The 11669-nt window shown below is 50.7% G+C and overlaps 1 non-coding gene across 1 annotated transcript; it reads left to right on the top strand.

Moving 5' to 3' along the window:
* Nucleotides 1-216: 216 nt before the first annotated feature.
* On the top strand, nt 217-289 carry TRNAK-CUU. Its single transcript has one exon. It is a non-coding gene; the product is annotated as a tRNA-Lys (tRNA).
* The last annotated feature ends 11380 nt before the right edge of the window (nt 290-11669 follow it).

Here is an 11669-nt window from a genome sequence, read left to right as displayed (position 1 = left end):
GGGGTAACTGGGTGATGGGCGCTGAGGAGAGCACTTGATGGGATGAGCAAATACTATATATGGGTGTTAATACTATATATGGGCAAATCGAACTTAAATAAAAACAAGTGTAAAAAAAAAAGAAAATCAAGGACCACTTCAGTTTACAGAGTGTTAAAAATGGCATATGAGAACTTTTGGAATCTTCAAAATCTTACAAGGGAAAGGGCCAGAGATACCTGGCTGGCTTAGTTGGTAGAGCATGTGACTCTTGATCTCAGGGTCATGAGTTCAAGCCCCATGTTGGGCATGGAGACTACTTTAGAAAAAAGGAAGCATCTAATCCAAACCCCTCATTCCACTCTCGGAGGAAAAGTAAGATACAGAGAGAGGAAGGGGCTTTGTCCAAAATCACGCAACAAGGGAACCAGGCCCTCCTAGGTCAGTGCAGAGGAAAGAATCCCTCATTTGGAGAGAGATCAAATCTTCAAGTTTGTCACTGTGTGTGTCACCTTAGACAGCTGGTAGGATTAAACAGACACAATAACATCTATAAAGGTTGTGTACAGTGTCCGCCTATAGTAAGTTTCAATAAATGGTCACCATCATTACAATTTCCTGGGACCTTTGGCAAACCCATCTTTGCATGTGTATGACATAAGCCAAGAGATTTTTTTTTAAAGATTTTATTTATTTATTTATGAGAGACACACACACACAGAGGCAGAGACATAGGCAGAGGGAGAAGCAGGCTCCTTGCGGGGAGCCGGACGTGGGACTCGATCCCGGGACTCCAGGATCAGGCCCTGGGCTGAAGGCAGCGCCAAACCACTGAGCCACCCGGGCTGCCCCAAGCCAAGAGATTAACTTGAACACTGGGAAAAGTGAGATGTCACTGCTGGTGACATCAGTCATCAAACTGCTTTGCTATGACTTTCAATGTGAAGTCCACCTGTAGGGCTGATGAACAAAATATGAGATTCTTCTAACTTCTAAGAATGAAAGGAAATAAGCATTGCCATGAGAGATTAGTGTGCACTGTCTGAGAAGCTCATGCTAGCATATTGGTTTACCTATTTAATCCTGAATCTGACTCAGTGTCGATTTTAATGTTTCTAATTAGTGCATCTTGGGAACTGGCAATGTCTCTCTCCAGCCCTCCCCTGGGGAAACAACCTAGATGTAGGGTCCCTCCTCATTCTTTCTCTGCCATTTGTCACTGTTTATTAAGACATCTGGCCATCATTAGGGACTTTACTTAAATACAAGAGGAAATAATAACATGTTTCTCAATACAATAACAATAACACTGTATGCTGTGCAATCCAATACAATCGCTACCAAAGTATAAGCAAATTGTAGTTTGGTGAAAAGACAAATGGACATGGGTCAAGAGGAATCCTTTCCTTGCATGATTTTGCTAACAAGATCCACCATTTTGGACAAGTCCCTTGATCTTTCTAAGACTATTTCCTTGTCTTGTACATTTTAAATAAGTTTGCCCACATCTGTGCTGCATGGCTCACGAGGTTGCTATGATGATGATGAGAATCTAAGATTTACTGAGTCCCATGACTATGTACCAGACACTGAAATCAATATATATTTACATAATCTTGTTTATTTTCCACAATCACTTCAAGGGGTAAGTATCATCAATTCCTATTTTTATAGATGAAACTGAAGCTCAAAGAAGCTTAACTTCTATTAAGGGCCAGGGACAGGATTCAAACCCAGCTCTGGGCTCCTAACCATTCCTCTGTGCTGCACTTTTATCGCTACCTGTCAGAGCCCTACCTAGTCTCTCAGCTAGAATTTTACTAGGAATCAACCAAGTCTTATGCTAGATATTTCTTCAAATCCAACAGTACAGACTAACCGCAGAATTAGTCTTAATCTGAACTGAAGTCTCTAGTTTACTTACGTATTTTTTTAAAGATTCTATTTATTTATTCATGAGAGAGACAGAGACATAGGCAGAAGGAAAAGCAGGCTCCATGCAGGGAGCCCGCCCGATGTGGGACTTGATCCCGCACCCCGGGATCACAACCTGAGCGGAAGGCAGATGCTCAACTGCTGAGCCACCCAGGCGTCCCTCTAGTTTACTTATTTAAAAATGACTTTTGTAGGGGCACTTGGGTGTCTCAGTTAAGCATCTGCCTTCTGCTCAGGTCACAGTCCCAGGGTCCTGGGATAGAGCCCAGCACTGGGCTCCCTGCTCTGTGGGGAGTCTGCTTCTCCCTAACCCTCTGCCTCTGCCTTTGCCTCTGCCTCTCCCCTGGCTTTTGCGCGCAAGCTCTCTCTCTCTCACTCACTCACTCTCTCTCAAACAGATAAATAAAACCTCTAAAAAATAAAAATTAAATTAAATGGTTTTCGAATTCTCTAAGTCTTTTTAGAAGTCATTATGAGAAAGGATAAGACGTTAATCTCTGCAGGTGATAAGTACTACTATTCATTTTTTTTAATTTGGCTTGGACAATTGTGCCTATTTCTGAGACCTTGGAAAAAATATAAAAGCCATGAAATCTGAACAAGACTTCTCTCCTAATACAACACGACTCCTGATGCAATCTATAGAAAGAATACACGTTCCGTTGAACTTGCAAAGAAAAAAAAAATTAAAACATTTTAAGCAAAAATAAAAGATTTAAGATCCATATAACACTAATTGTATATTTTTAACAGCAAGTATGTCTCTATTATAAAGGATATTTTATGTTATCTCAGAATTAAAACACAAGAGGCCCCTCTGTCACAAACCAAAGCCCCCATCATCTCAGTGAGTGCTCTCTAGAGAGCCTTGACAGGAACAATCTCAAGTGACAGTGCCAAATGTGGGAGACCATGATGCAGAATTGGAACCATGGAGTAATTAGTTCATTTTTTTTCTTTCATTCAAAAAGGACTTTCTCAAGGACTATGATTCATTCCACAAACATCTGTGCAAAGCCATGTAAGGGGTAAGAAAAGTGGCATGGTTCCCTCTCCCTCCACACTAGAGGAATTTTCAATCCTGTTTCAGGAGAATAAGAAAGCCTAGCTGAAAAACAAGACAACTCTTAATTGCGCTTGCTCTGTGCTAAAACCAATGCCAGGTGCTTTCAACTGTATTATCTCATTGAATCTCCACCCAAACTCAGTGCAAAAGGTCTGACTACCCACCCCTTTAGAATGAGAAAACTGAGGTTCATGGAGATTAGTAAACTTGCCCACTATAGTTAATAACACTGTATAGCATATTTGAAAATTGCTAAGAGAGTAGATCTTAAAAGTCCTCATCACAAGAAAAAAGATGTGTAACTACGTGTGGTGATGGATGTTAACTAGATTTATCATGGCGATCATTTTGCAATATAAACAAAAACCGAATCATTATGCTATAGACATGAAACTAATATAATGTTATATGTCAATCATACCCCAATTAAAAAAAAAAAAACTTGCCCAAACCATACAGACAGTATAAACAGGCTCTATTTCATATCAACATCCTGAGAAAAGTTTCTTTATATTCTTGTCCTGAACATATTGTCCCCCTCCAAAGCTGCGGTTAAAGCTTCAGGTATCTTTGCTGCCAGTTATGGTACTCCCTCAGATTTCAATCCAACTGCCCAGAACATAACATACTTGATTACTCCTTCCGAAATGAAAGCTAAATGCTGTAATACATAAAACCAGACCCAACAAAATACTCCTGCAGCCCTCAGTCTAGACAACTTCCAGGTTATTGATATGCAACCACACATTGCTGACCTCTGCTACTAAACCTCACCTTTTGAAGGTGGCAATTTCCCCCAGCTTCTGTAAAATTCTTTCTGAAAACAGGCACTATTCACATGCAACAGATAAGAGGAACAGTCTCACACTTGCATTGTAAGACTTTAGCCTCTATTGTAGGAACCCACAGGTAGAGAGAATCAAGGGATTTCATTGCCAAGAAAGAGTCCCTTCTTCAGGCTGCCAAGGATGTAGCAAGTCTGTGCTCTTTGGCAAAAATGCTTTTGGTAAGTCTTCTGACATCCCTCTGAACAAAGCAGCAGAAAAAGTTAATGCTCAAAAGCAAAAGGCAAATACACTAATGTACTCGATATCAAAAAATTATGGTAGGAAGCCGTCAGACGGAAGCAACATCAACAAGGAACTTATGCAGAAAACGGGCATAAGAACCATTTTGGTAACATTTTTTTGTAATTGCTCTATAGAAATTCTTTGAATAGCCATCCTAGTGGCTCTACTCTTGTCCATTCCTTCCTTCTATGCTGGCAGACTATCTATCTCTAAGTGGTTTAAAGGATAAAAGGAATGACATTCCTCAGAGATAAGTCCAGTTATTGTGTTATTTTATGTAAGTGATTTTGTAGTCATGTAAAAATATTTTTTTTATTTTATAGTGAATGAATCAATTATCTTTAATTGAACTTTTCAAAATGATTCTAAGGCCTCTTACGAGCACAACTCTAAACAGTATGTTCCCAGGCCAACCTTATAGGATTCCACTATTGTTTAATTCTCCAAGGAATTTACATAGAGGTTTATAAAGATCAGACACACAAATACTCTAATTTGAAAAGAAGCAAAGCCTTCCCGGCGGCCTGTAACTCTATTTTGATGTTTCTAGAACATGCATCCAAAAGCTTAGTAAGACTCTCTGGTCTTACTGCCAAATATTTTCCTCATATTATTACTGCATGTATGTTGAAGGTTTTATTTTGCAGCAAACCCTACAAACGAGATTTTTTTTTTCTTTTTGCAGGCCAGATAATTTCACCAACTGATGAAGACTTTGTAATTATTTAAATGAAATTATATCTAATGACACCAAACCAATGGGGTTAGGAAATTTCAAAATCCATATTTTTAAAAAACAAAGATGTATAAACCAAATCGTGGTCTAAAAGGCACAGAAAAATTATCTGGAGATGGATTTAGCTCTGTGAACAATTAGAAACAATACTGAAAGCTGCTCATTTATGTCCCTCCCCTGTCATCACCTCGTCTGGGTTTTTCAATAATGAACTAAGAAATATAGGGGAAAAAAACAAAGCAGGGTTTTCAATATGGTTTTTCTCTGGGGAACAATAAAAACATTAAACTTTATACATTTAAGTGTCTGTGCACCGAATGGTAGCCTTTTCATGGGAGTCCAGCTTGGGTTTTGTCTGGGTGGGGAAGGGGGAGGGAGTCTGTGAATACCCTCAGAGTCATTTAAAATATATAGTATTAGCTAATTGATGAGAGGACTAAAAACAATAGTAAGTAGGCAGCCTGGCTGTGTGCCAGGAGCAAAGCTTTATGTTGAAAGCGAGTTTACATTAGAGGCCTGTTTTTCCCCTTTCCTTATATGAAATGAACAGCTGTAATTGAAAAGCAAGGAGCTCTATGGTTTATAGAAATAGGTGTTGTGAAGAGCCTTGGCCGTCTAATTTTCTTCCTATTGCAGGGCAGGCTTCCATTGTCTGTTTTTTAGAGCTAATTTCTTTTCTGATCAAAAGGCCCACGTCGTTGAAAAGGTAGTAATGACTATTCATTTGGCTGAAGCCTCCATTCTCCAGACTGCAAGCTTTATTTAGAAATGGCTATTTCTTTCTAAAAGGAAAAGCTCATTTATGTCCTCTATAATGTCAATTAAAGTAGAATATATTTTAATTATTTATCCTGAGGAGAAACCTTTTAGGAACTTAATTTAGTATGCCTATGCTATGCAGACACTACAATATGTGAATGTGGAATGATATCTAGGCACATGGGTTTTATTTTATTTTACCACTAATGAATAGTTTATTTGCAACTAATTAACAAGTTAAATCGGCACAATTAGTGTCGGATTTCTTTAATAATATAACTCATAAAGGGATAGCCATTGGAACTAGAAAATAAGGTTGGTTGTTGGCTTTGTAAAGAAACCATTCCACAAAAGGGGCAGTTTTTTCCCATTAGAAAGGGTTATTGGGACGTTCTTCCCGTTGCTTTTTCGCGTGAAAGCTGGGCTGTGCCGGGGGAGGAAATATGTTCAGAAACAAGGGGAGACGGTGTTAATTACACAAACATCACGTTGGAAAAGCCTCGGGGTCGTAACCCGGCGACGCTTTTCCGGAGAAATGGAATTGGGGTGACGGCGGCCTGGGCGCCCAAGCGCCCGCGCGGCCAGGCCTCCCGACAGACCTCGCTCGGTCGCCCCGTCTGGCCGCGGGCCCGCGCTGAGGACAGGCGACCTCCATACCTGGCAAGCGGCGGCGCGCTAGCTGTCCCCGGGCCGCGTCCTCCGCCCGGCTCTCGGTCGCGAGCAGCGGCCCCGGAGCCTCGAACAGCCGCCGCTCTGAGACGGCGGCGCCGGGGGCACGCGGGGGCCCGGCGGGGCGCCGCTCGGCTGGCGCGGCTCGGCGCGGCCGCGGGAAAGCGCGCGCGCCCGGGGAACGCGCGTGGCCCCTGCGAGCGGGGCGCGCCACGCCGGCGACCCCGTGGAGGCCGGGCCGGCCGCGGAGGACCTCGCGAGGGCGGCTCCCGCGCGGCGCACAGTAGGCGCGCCACGGAGGTCGAGCGAGAGGAGGAGAGGTGGCGGCCCGAAGAGCGGGCCGAGGAGAGGACGGAACTGCGCGCGTCGAAGTCCGCAGCTCTCCAGTCTCTCCGAAGAAAATGCGAAAGGAGAAAAGAAAGAAAGAAAAAGAGAAAAAAGGGGGGAGGGGAGAACGGGCTGGACGCCGCCTCGAGATCTACAACGTTCTCCAGAACGCTCGCCCGTGCCCCCAGCCCGCCGTCATCCTGCGCCCCCAGCGGTCGGGGCCGATGCTCGCGCCGGGAGGTCCCGGGAGGCGACGGGCGCCCTTCCCCGGGAGCGCTGCCAGGCCTGGTGCACCCGTGCGCCCCGCTGGCGGAATGAGCGCGTGGAGTTCCTCGGCCAACCTTGCGCGCGGATAACGAGTTTTAGCTGGTTTTCCCCGCCCTGGCTTCCGGCGGGCCGCCTCGCCGCTGCAGCCACGGAAGGAAGCGGGAAAGGAGACAGGCCCAGTGGGAGGGCAGGCCTGGCCGCAGGGTGCCGGGCTCCCGGAGGCTGCGCGGCGGGGGTACGGTCCCGCGGCTGGAAGGGCCGAGCGCTCTCGGAGAGGTGGGGGGGGCGCGGGGGGGCGCGGCAAAGAGGTCGACTGCAGTGACCCGGAAGACCCTCTGGAAGCGGGACCCCGTTCCCGGGCAGGGCCTTCCTTCCTCTGGGGGGACGGCAGCCTTCAGGCTGTAAGGTCGGAGAGAGGGCGCTGAAGGCAAAGGTTGTCAAAGTCCTCGTAGTTGCTTCCGCACCTAAGGAAAGGACAGCTGGTCATTATCTTCACACCCTGCGAGGGTGCAAAGGGTCTTTGCACCTGGGGCGCCAACCGGTGGGCCAGGAGGAGTCCCGGTGTGTCTACAAAGTACAGCTCAACGAACCAAGTAAAGCAAATTCGGAAACTCGCTTTTAAAAAGTTCACCCTCCCTCCCCAAAATAGCTACACCAAAGAGCAACAGAATACGGTTGTACTGCACCCAGGAGACATTTTCGTACCTCCAGGACTATGTCGCCACACACCTCGGTAGCTCCCAATAAAACCTTTCCTTAGAGAGCGTCAACTAGGTTATTGTTTGCAACCTACTCACCAGCCTAGAATCTTCAGTTCCTTCCCAGACCTGTATGAACAAGTGTTTCATTGGAAGCTGCGGAGCAGGGAGTGCAGTACTGCGGTTGGCGGAGGAGGAACCAACTGAATGCTTTGAGAACTAGAAGGTGCTGGAGAGGTCTCTTCCATCTCCTTGGAGTGCCGGTGACCTTTTCCAACCTTTTATAAGCGATGGTTCTACGACAGCCCCCAGCCTCTGATTTCTTGATCAAGGCCCTCAATCTGGCCTAAATACACAATCTTGGCTAGGAGCCAGAGTAAATAGTCAAGGGATGTTCTGAAGGAAGAAAGAGGATAAGCAAACCTTTTTCTTTTTTTCTTTTCTTTTTTTCTGGAAAGCTAAGCGTGTCTAAGGGTCGGCGGGATAAGTTTTTCTGCACTTACTCGAAACCGGACCGCTCCCTGGGCTCTGCTGCACTTGAAAAAAGGCGATTGATAGCTCGACCCGATTGCCAGGCCTTGGCCCCCAGAGCGGGTACCGGACACACCCCCACCCCTTCCCGAGATGTATGCATAGGGCATCTCTTCCAAGAGTTGGGTCCTGATTGAGCCAGAGGCCCGGAAAAAGGTCCCCCAGGAGCTGAGAAGGAATCATCGCCTCCCCCCGCCCCACCCCCGCGAGTGATGGGACAGCCCCGCTCCTACTCCACCCCACCGGTAGCTCTAGGGCTCAACTGCTCAAGTATGCTTTGCAGGCAGGAGGTCCTCGGGACACCTGATTTCTGCCAAAGCTCAAAACCAGAAGACGGGGAGAGTATGAGCGCACTCTGCACCCGGGCCCCGCCAGGCCATGACGCTAGAGCCCGGGGACCCCGAGTGTTGTGATAAGCAGCCCTCTAAGGATAAGCACCACGTCTGCCCGGCCGCAAAATCGGCTGCCTCTCCTTCTAGGGTTGGGGCGACCTCGAAGCCCTGGAGGGCAGGAAGGGGCGCCTCTAGGTGAAGTTTCCAACCGAAGCCAACAAACGGCGCTGTTGCCACGCCCTGGGTCTTGGGAGCCCCAGCCCCAGGCCCAGTCGGAGGGAGCCTGAGCTCTCTTGGGAGGGCAGGGGGAGTGGGGAGGGGGTGCTTGGCCCGGTTCCCAGCCCGCCATCCGGGGCTCTGTGTGCCGCCACGGGTTCCCGGAGGCCCCAGAGGGCAAGAGAGCTGCCGAACGCGCTCTCCTCTCCGGAAGAGGTTGGAAAGAACTGGCTCTGGATCCCGCTGTGTCCCTTGCTTTCCTTGTCCCGTGCAGAGTTCAAGTCAGAGACACAGATTCCGGCTCCGCTGGCCCTGCCTCCCCGCGGCCCCGGCCTGAATCGAGGCCCCCTGGGCCCAGTACCTGCCGCGACACCCCTCCCGACTCCCGGCAGGCTCGCGCCGCCCGGCGGGGGCCTGGAGGACGGGTTTCCCTCCAGCCTCTCCCCGCCTCCCCAGCCTGCAGTGGTAACCTCGGCCGACTACCGAAGTGGTAGGGTGCGTTGAGGACGTTTCCTCGGAACTGTTTTGAAGGAAATCCGGCTTGACTCCTGCTTGGGGCTGTGCAGACCACCCCAGAGCCACCAGGCACAGAGACCGTTTTCATCACGGCCTCCGAGGGAAGGCAGGACTGTGGGAGAAAATGTCCAGGCACAATACTGGCCGAGGGACGCCTGCTTGTAACGTGAAAATGAGCTCACCTAAGTCGCGGGCTAGTCGTGATCAAATGACAAACAGCTGGGGGCAGTGACCAGCCCCCTAGATCATCTGCTGCGGGGAGGAGTACAGACAGACCCATGCACCGCATCCCTCGTCCTGGGAAATAATGCAGCCCAGGCGCTGTCACCACAACGGCTTACTTGGGTCCTAAAACTTGGAAAGAATCCTGACATCTGTCAGGCTACTGGACGCCAGGCCGCGCGTCGGTTGGGTAGTTTCCTAAAACGCGCTTCACTTAGCAACAGCCTCGGAGGCCCAGAGAACCCGAGAGGGCATCTGGGGAAGGCGGCAGGCAGGCAGGGTTACCTCACATTGACTGATTTGGGAGAAGGTGGGTTTGCCTGGGAAAAATGGACTTTGTCAGCTAGTTTGGCCAAAAAACAAGTGCAGGTGGAGATCGCCAAATCATTCCGTCTCCTAAGACACGTCTTCCAGTCTGTGTCAGCTTAAGTGTGCACACTGGTGCGCGCGCCCACGCGTGCGCGCGCCCACACATACGGCACATACACAGAACCATTCCAGATAGTTTACTTTAAAAACCCGAAATCGTACATCCATTCCAACGACTGCAGCCCCTGACTGCGGACATTTGCTTCCTTCCGGCCAGAAAAGCAAGAGAACGTAGCCCAGGTGGAACCCAAGCTTAAGGGGCTGGTTTAGAGACCCCAAATTTCCAGGAGATGATGCCGGCTGGGAGCCAGGATCCTAGTGCCAGCCTCCGTCCATCCCAGAGGGGGCTAGCCTGCTCTACGCCACCACCCCCCCAAGTCACAACGGCATACTTTTAAATTCGTGCAGTAAAGGGGGGAGGGGAGGTCCCAGCGTGCAGGTGCCCCAGGATCGCCTTGGTTTTGCATTAGCGCTAAAAACCTGGGGGGTCTGTATTTTTTTTTTCCACACTTAGGATTTACGCTTTTCTTTTGGTTCCCCATCTTTCCACGAGGCTGGGGGTAGGGGACCACACTGCGTGGACACCCTATTTCAGTCTCTGCCACTTCTGCCTGGCTGGCTACTCCTTCCCACCCTCGCCTCCGGGAGTTTCAAACGCTGTGCCACTCGCTTAGACTGGCGAAGGCGATTGTCCGGGTTCCCTCTCCCCGCGGCCGGAGTTCCCGAGACACTAGTCTTTGGCAGACAACATGACATGCGAATGGGTGTCCCGCTCCGAGTCTCGAGGCTCTGGCCAGGATGGCTGTAAAACAAAAAAGGAGAGGGACGGAATCCGTTAGCAGAGCCTGCTCCCCGGGGAGGCGGCGCGGCTGCGCAGCGAGAGCAGCGCTCAGTGGTCCCGGCAGGTGCGCGGCCAGTGGAGGGGGCCCTGCGGTCCGCCCCGAGGACGGCCTCGGCTCCTCTCCGGCCACCGTCCCCCCCACCCCCAACCTCCAAGAAACTTTTCTTTCACTTGGAGAGGCTCCGTGTTGCCATGAAAACGGATTTTCCAAGGGGCCCGACCCTCCCCCTCAGGGGCATCGGACTGGAAAAACCGAAATGGCCAGAGAGCAGAGACAAAAAGGGGCCGCCAAGCGGGGGCCTGGAGCGAGAGAGCCGAGGCCGGCTCACCCCCTCCGCCCCCCACACACTCCCCGCACCACCGCGCGTGAGCGCCTCCGCACGGCTCGGGCAGCGGGCGGCGGACTGCTCGCCTTCGCTCCAGCCAGCGGAGAGCCTCACAGCCCCCGTGCGCGCCGCCGTTCCGGGGCCTGTCTCCGGGGCCCGGGGCCCCGACCCCGGCTCGGTCCTGGCGCCCCGGCCCGCGGCTTGCTGGGACCGGGGCCGACTCCAGGGAGGGCTTCGCGGAGCCGCAACCCGGGACGCCTCCGTTGCGTCCCGAGTCCCCCAGCTCGCCTGGGTGACTGGCGATGCCGCTGGCCCTAGCGCTGGCAGCAGAAGCGGTCGGAGGACCTCCGCGCAGACAGCGGGATGCTTTGCAGGGTGGCCCCGGGGCCAGGCACCGCTCAGTCCAGATGCGGCTGCAAAGTTGTTTTCTGAACCCCGTGGGCGCCTCCCCCCCCCCCCGTCCTGCTCGCGCGCCCCCTCCCCCCTCCGTCACCTCCTCGAGTTTCGTTCTTTCAAACTTTTTGAGACCCTAATTGGTGGTCTCTGAGCGGCTCTCCAGGACTCCCGCCTCCTGAATAACTCTCATCACGTCACCGGGCCCAAGAGGGGCGTGGGGGTGAACGAAAGGGCTCCCCGAACTTTTTTTTTCCAGTGGGGCCGAACGGGGACTCCGTGATGATTGGCCAGGGCGCATCACTGTGAGCCTGTCAATCACGGGGCCTCCCGGTGGCGAGGGGCGGACCGAGTCCCAACCCCGGGGGATCCGAGCAGGTATATAAGGGACCCGGCGAGCGCCCGGCCAGACTGCGA

The sequence above is a fragment of the Canis lupus genome, chromosome X, assembly GCF_011100685.1.
Source record: "Canis lupus familiaris isolate Mischka breed German Shepherd chromosome X, alternate assembly UU_Cfam_GSD_1.0, whole genome shotgun sequence".
Taxonomy (NCBI): Eukaryota; Metazoa; Chordata; class Mammalia; order Carnivora; family Canidae; genus Canis; species Canis lupus.
This window is presented reverse-complemented; position numbering and strand designations above follow the sequence as displayed.